At 35.4% G+C, this 8,005-nt stretch overlaps 1 pseudogene; it reads right to left on the bottom strand.

Moving 5' to 3' along the window:
- Positions 1 to 6,606: 6,606 nt before the first annotated feature.
- On the bottom strand, positions 6,607 to 6,720 carry LOC123457228 (annotated as a pseudogene).
- Between the last annotated feature and the right edge of the window lie 1,285 nt (positions 6,721 to 8,005).

Raw genomic sequence — 8,005 nt, 5'->3', positions numbered from 1 at the left:
TGATGGGCTTGCCTTTGTAGGTAACTTGATTTTTCTCTCTATCTGCTTTCAATATTTTTCTTTGGATTGTGTGTTTGGTAGTTTGATTATAATATGTCAAGTAAAGCTTCTTTCCAAGTTTTCTCTGGTGTTCTAATAGCTTCCTATATCTGCACTGACACCTGTTTCCCAATTTGGGGGAAGTTTTCTTCTATGATTTTGTTGAGGATGCCTACTATGCCTTTGGAGTGAGATTCTTCTCCTTCTACTATGCCCTGAATTCTTATGTTTGATCTTTTCATAGTGTCCTGAATATCTTGAAATTCCCACTCATACTTTTCTATTAGTTTGTCTTTCTTTTTGTTGGACTGTATCAGATCTATCACCTGGTCTTCTAGCTTAGATAGTCTATCCTGTCTTTCATCCATTCTACTGGTGACATATTCTACAGAGATTTTTATTTCATTAACTCTGTTCTTTATTGCTAGTAATTCTTACTGGTTTTTCTTTGTTATTACTATTTCCTTATTTATGTCTTGTATTGCCTTCTTTATTTCATTAACTTGGTGTCCTGAATCTTCTTTGATTCCTCTGATTTCCTCTTTCATTCCTTTGATTTGTTCTTTGACTTCTTTGAACATATTTTCAATACTTTTTTTGAAATCTTTCTTTTCTGCTGCTGATGCCAAGGAGCCACTGCCAGAGCTGCTTCGGCCTGCTTGCGTGGGTTCTGGATGCTCTGGGACATTCCTACTTCTCTGCTGCCATTTTAATTTCTCATACACCTCACTTTTTAGTAAATGTGTGTATTTTGCTGGGTTTTCTTTGGCCTTTTCTCACCTAGGCTGCTTTTGTGTGGCTGCTATGCTGCCAACTTAACTGGAAGCTAAAAATCTAATTCTTAATGGTAGCATTTCTATTGTTGCATTTTTGAGTTACAAAGTCTGTCTCTCAATGAGGATAATCTGTACACGTCTTTGTCAAGATTTTTGTTAAGGCTATTAATTACAGAGGGTACTTCCAGGAGTTACTGTTCAGAGACTACTATACTAGTTTCTAAAGGAAAAGCATTCATTCCCTTTCTCTTCAGAGTCTACTAAGGATATTTCCCACTGAATCAAATACTCCACTTGCTACTGAAATTAAGCTAAAAAGTGTTCATTGAGTTCTCATTATTCATTTATGTTCATCAATGTTATTGACATACAGATTTCTTTTTTTACATTTTCTTCTTCCTGATATTTGCGTCATAAAAATGGTAACTAGTTTAAAAGACATTACACAGTTTGTATCTTTTTTATGTCATTTAGAGTAAATGACAAAAATAACCACTGTTTAAATGATTTTTTTTGAAAGAGAGCCAGAGAAAGGCAAAAAGAGAGTAATAGAGGGTTGGAATGGACACACCAGGGCCCTCACCTCCTGCTAACGACCTCAAGACATGTGTGGTGTGGCGTGGTGCATGATCAAGATTGCATGCTTGCATCACTGTGCATCTGGGTACATGGGACCTGGAGATTCAAATAGTGGTTCTTAGGCTTCACAGAGAGCGCCTTAAATACAAAGCCATCTCTTCAGCCTGAAAATAATTTTTTGATAGAATTTTCTATATTTCAGCACTGAAGGAAACTCTTTCTTACCTTTGCTTTAAAAAAGATTTTCTTTAGCCAATTCAGTCTTGGTAACATTTAAAAATCTACAGTTTTCTAATACTTCCTTATCCCTGATAAGCTTTAAGTGCTCATAAGTTTGTGTTTATTGGTTGTGTACACTGAATTATTTTTCTTATACAGACTAACAGTTTGTTAAATAGCTCTTTTTATTAATAAAGATCTCATGTTTACATGTTGTTTATCACAAGGAAGTTCTAATTACATCATTTATTTTTGTCTCCTCATTTTCAGAGCTAGTCATTTTTTGTTTTGAATATGTTATATGAGAATAATGCATGCTTCATATTTAGGACCATTTGTTAATTTCTACAATGATATATATCTCTGTCTAAGTACTGTATTTGTGTTCATTGTTCACTTTTTCAGAATCAATGGAATTGAGAGCTAGGGAAGCTTGTTAGAGAAGAACTTGTATTTGTGTGTACTATTGGCATACATGCATTGTTTTTTCATGTATGTGATTGTAATAGAGCAAACTAGGACTATTTTAAGAAGCAATCTAGTGTTTTGCTTGGTTTTAGACAAAGGGTCTGTCCCTGTGGTAGTGAAATATACAGTTAGGTAGCTGGACTCTCTGAGTTCCAGAATTCCTCTTACATCCGTACCACCAGCAGTGGGAAAACCAAGATATGTGGACCCACATGGTTTTTACACATATGCAGATGATTAAGTTTTTATTCTTTTAATCTCATGAATTACACACTATCTAATGGATTTCTACACTTTTAAGAATGTTTATTTCTTTCATAAATACTTCACTACAAATTTTCCTGGACCTAATTCTTATTGGTTGGCTTTAAAAAAAAATTTTTTTTTTGGTACAAAATAGCATGGTTTTCATAAATTAAACTTTTGTAAATTTCTGCTTCCATTTTTCTTTGTGTCTTAATATTGCTAGTAAATCTGATGTCAATGCTTAAAAAAAATCCTGTGTGATCATGATATGTAAAGAAACCAATGTAGATATGTACATCCTCAAGTTTATGATGAGTGGTAAGACATTGGCAACTTTTCGTTTGTCTCTCAGGAATATTTTACATTTTGCTGTAGAGAATGAAGTGAATATATGTGAAATCTGAGGTAGAAGTTCAATCCTCCTTGGTGAGTTGTCTCTAGTTGGTTGCTGTAGTTGTTGGTGGTGGTTTTTGAGGTAGTGACTCACTGTATTGTAGGCTGACATGGAATTCACTATGTACTCTCAGCCTGGCCTTGCAGTCATGGCACTCCTCCGCCCTCTGCAACCCAAGTGCTGGGACTAGAGGCATGGACAACAATTACCAGATCTCAGCTCACTTTTCGGGATTCAGTAACATGCTAACTATTAACCTCTTTGTCATATAATCCATATACTTCCTGATTTTTCAATAATAAATGTGACAAAACACAGGCAATACTATTTATTCAAAATTTTGCACATTTTTTCTACTTCAAATTGACTTGATTTTACCTCTTATTTCTCCACCACCAAATGTGGCTTTTCTAAAATGAAAAAGACAAAAAAATGTATCCAAAGTGTGATAAGGACTATGAGGTGGGGCCAGATCATCTAAGTTCCAGTAATAAACTTTTTATTCAGCGTGCATTGACAGTTATAAGAAATTAATTCATTTAATCTCAGAGGGAGCTACTAATACTAAAATCAGCAATGGGAAATACATGGACAGGGCAGACTGGGTGAAGGATCAGAAATACTCAAACATGAGTACAATCTGGAATGAAAGATGATTACAAGTCTGTAGTTTTTTTTATTATTTATTTATTTGAGAGCGACAGACACAGAGAGAAAGACAGATAGAAGGAGAGAGAGAGAATGGGCGCGCCAGGGCTTCCAGCCACTGCAAACGAACTCCAGACGCGTGAGCCCCCTCGTGCATCTGGCTAACGTGGGACCTGGGGAACCGAGCCTCGAACCGGGGTCCTTAGGCTTCACAGGCAAGCACTTAACCGCTAAGCCATCTCTCCAGCCCAAGTCTGTAGTTTTTGATTCTGCTTCCATAGAGACCTACTTGCTGCAAGCAATGTGAATCTTCTTATAACCTGGGGAATTATAAGTGATGGTTATTTACATGGATGTGAGGGGATATTGAGAACATCATCAGTGTCAGGGTATAAAGAAAATCATATGGGTGTTGTTTGAACATGGGCAATATGAATGAATGTATTCTCATGAATAAAAACTAACACCAAAGGGCACTGTCTTTGGGTTATCAAGTACGTTTATGCTGGCATATTTTCCAGGGTCTACTACTTCACATGACTTTTCTTGTCATGATAGAAGTGTGAGATTCTGTGTATATAGTGATGTCCAAGTCACACCTCTAGGCCATGCATGGCGATGATGAGCCTCATTGAATTATTGTAAATATGCTGTCAATGTGATGTCTACATTCAAAGGAGTATTAAAATGCCTAATAATCATTTCAGATTTCATTTTATTAAATTAATTAATTTTTTTCTTCATTTAATGAAAATCACTATTTAAACAGGACTAATTTCACATTACATTAATTATAAATATTTCACTAATGCACCATTTATTTCATGTTTTTGTATTAATAATTTTTTAAAATTATTTTTATTTATTTATTTGAGAGCTACAGACAGAGAGAGAAAGAGTAAGATAGAGAGAATGGGCGTGTCAGGGCCTCCAGCCATTGCAAACGAATTCCAGATCTTTTTCGCCCCCTTGTGCATCTGGTTAACATGGGTCCTGGGGAATCGAGCCTCAAACCTGGGTTCTTAGACTTCACAGGGAAGTGCTTAACTGCTAAGCCATCTCTCCAGCCCTGTATTAATAGGTTTTGTTTTTAAGATTGAATTGACTTCAAATGCTATTTAGCTTGAACATTTGAATAGTTGTGAGAGCCATGTTTCTACTTACACAGTCAATATCTCCATTTTGGACATGTGTCTGTAAAATACAAAAAAGAGGATAAAGTGGTATTACATTCACTTCATAAATGAGAAATCTTTAATCATAAGTATTCTGAATGAGAAATGGCCATCAGAGGATGACAGAGATTCTTTAATCTTTATTTTCCCATGATAGCCCAAGAGTGATTCACCTGTCTTGGTGACATCCAGGATATTTTGAGTTGCAATTTGCTTGTCACTAATAATCTTGTTATACTCTTTCTGTGTCTCTTCACTGATAATGTGGCATTTTGCTGAATTTTATGGAATAGAAGTCAGAAAATATGGCTATTAGATTCCTTTCTAAACACAAAACCCATCCTACTTTATAAACCATAGGTTGATCAAGCTTTATTTTCCCAATGGCACATCATGCTTTCTGTTCATTATCCCCCTTATGTTGGTAATGTAACCCAGCAAGGACAACTTAATTGGAGATCAATTCATACATTCAGGTTTATGTCATTTTTCTAGATTTTGGAAAAATGGCATGAAAGTAATTTTGTCTCTCATATTTTTACTTCAAAAGGTAAGGAACGCTGTAAAGCACATTTGGAAATTTGTGATGATTGGATCTGAGTGTGTCAATGACACTGTTTCTATTGTGTCCCAGTCTATGTTATGGAATCTACTCTCTACTCTTTATGTAACAAAATAAATGAAAGGGGAAATCACTAAAGAGCTCACATAGTCCATGGGTTATAATATAGAGTTTCTAAAAGTTTTATAGTCAATTTCCACACATACACATAATATTCCCTGGCATTATCCCCCTTGCTCTCCCTCCTCTTAAATCTCCCTATTTTCTGAATCTCTTCTTGTGAACAACAACAAAAAAAGAAAATACAAAGTGAAAAACTTAACATCAAGTTTGACAGAATAAAATTTAGTTCCATTATAGAAGAGATGTGACGTTCACATCAGAAAACATAAAATGATGCCACTATTTTTTTCTTGTAGAGATAGCCCCAGTCCAACATCCTTTCCTATGTTAGGTGATAATATTGAAGGCCTCCATCATACAGTGCTCAATCATGACCTCACACATCGTCCTGATCTTCAGTGTGAGAATGAGTTTTGGACATTGTTATATTCATGGTGTGTGTGTGTGTGTGTGTGTGTGTGTGTGTGTAAATATGTATGTGGAGTATTCTGAGTCTTACTTGGGGGTGAGATCCTTCAATCTTTATGTGGATGTCTGTACAAGAAGAGTGGCTATAATTTTGTTTCAAAAGTGGAGTATACAGCATGATTCACATAATTATGAGTTACAGAGAGGCACTGATGCAAAAATACACAGAAAGTAACCAATGAAACAGAGAATTACCTATGCTTTATAAAGTTGTGGTAAGGTTTTCTCTTCTTTTTGTTTTGTTTGTTTTTGAACTTAAGAACCCTTTCTAATCCAGGCACACCTGAAATTCAATATGTAGTCTCAGGGTGCCTAGAACTCAGTACCTCTGCCTCCAGAGTGCTGGGATTAAAGGTGTGTGCCACAATGCCCACCTCAAGTTATGGTAAGGTTTTAAGACACATGTGAACACATTCCTATACCAGGTTAGATCATGACAAAATGCATACACATCTCATAACTCATCTCCAAAGTACCAAAACATCCCCAAAACATAATCAAACTGAATACTTACACAAAACTACAAACACATCTTGATGGTTATATTGATCATAAAAATAGTGAAAATGTAATATCATTGAATTGGTTGAGACAAAATCCACTGAGAAGTAATTCACCTTTGGGACTGAGAAGAAATATGTTTTCAAGATTAGACAACAGTACCATATCTTCTACTAATTTGATATGTCTATTTTTTTATTTAAAATGTGAAACACATGAGTAGAAAAGATGGCTTAGTGGTAAAGACATTCATCTGCAAAGCCAAAGAACCGTGGTTTGATTTCCTAGGATACACTTAGGCCAAATGAACGAGCTGGCACATGTATTTGGACTTTGCAGTAGTTGGAGTCCCTGGGATGCTAATTCTCTCTCTCTCTCTTTCTCTTTCAAATGAATAAAAAAAATAAGTAAAATATGGACCACTTCAAGAGTTTGTTTGCCACTCTTAAACAGGGGCCATGGTGATCTAATCTGTATCATTCCAATTTTAGTAAATTTACCACTTCAACCACCTCATCGTAAATAAAAACTGTCTCTAATTCAACATACACCAAATATCCTACTTACAAAAGTTATGAAGATTAATAATTGAAGGATGTATTGAGGTAATTTTAAGTCCAGGTGGTTAATTCCAGGCACATGAGCAATTATTTGGTTGCATCACATTCAAATTAAGGTCATTTAAAATCTAACTAATGGGCAGAAGAGATGGCTTAGTGGTTAACACACTTGCCTTTGAGACCTGAGTACTCAGGTTCTATTCCCCAGTACCCTCATCAGAGAGGTGTAGAAATTGGTGCATGCATCTGGAGTTTCTTTGGAGTGACTAGAGATGCTGGAGTTCCCATATTATCTTTCCCTCTTTAGTAAATAAATTAAAAAAATAAATAAAAGTCTTAATTGCTGAGTGTCTAAGAACAGCAGTGATATGAATGAAAGTTGGGATGACCTTACTGGAATAGATTAACTACATTAGTCACTTAATAAGGGTCTGGGTAGAACATAGTCTTTATATAATAATATTTTTTAAAAAATTATATGCAGATTAAGCTTTGATAAAAACATAGTAGATATATCCAGAAAAGGAAATATGTGGCCATTTTGTTGGTTTGCCTTAAAAACCTATACTGGAACTGCATTAACTAATGACCCAAACTTGAAAAACTATGGCTAGATAGTGGATACTTAAAAATATATTTATTTATATATTTTAGCAGAGTGGGTGAAAGAGGTAGAGAGAGGGATGAAAGGAGAGAGAGTGAGAGAGAGAGAGGGTGGTTGAGAATGGTCAAGCTAGGTCTTCCAACCATTGCAAATGAGCTCCAGATGTACCCCATACACTCTGAATCTGGCTTTGAGTGGGCACTGAGTAACTAAACTTTGGTCCTTGGGCTTTGAAGTTCCTTAACCTCTGACCCATCTCACTAGCTCTCTTTTAAAATATTTATTTACTTATTTAAAAATATTTATTTATTAGGCTGGGCATGGTAGTGCATGCCTTTAATTCCAACACTCAGGAGGAAGAAATAGGAGGACTGTTGTGAGTTAAAGGCTGTACTGAGAGTACATAGTGAATTCAAGATCAGCCCCTATTTCAAAACACTTCTCAAAAAAAATTGATTGATTGATTCATTCATTCATTCATTTCAGAATGAAATATTGAGAAGGAAACAGAGAGAATTTTGTTGGACAATATTAACTCTAAATACTGACATTTTATATGAATGATCAAAGTACCTATGGGTACATTGTCAATACTGAATAAAATTGCAGTCATTTCATCAGTCCATGGATTTCCCACAAATTG

The sequence above is a fragment of the Jaculus jaculus genome (genome assembly GCF_020740685.1).
Source record: "Jaculus jaculus isolate mJacJac1 chromosome Y unlocalized genomic scaffold, mJacJac1.mat.Y.cur SUPER_Y_unloc_3, whole genome shotgun sequence".
In the NCBI taxonomy this organism is placed as follows: Eukaryota; Metazoa; Chordata; class Mammalia; order Rodentia; family Dipodidae; genus Jaculus; species Jaculus jaculus.
Note: the sequence above shows the minus strand (reverse complement) of the source record. Positions and strands in the feature narration are given on the sequence as shown.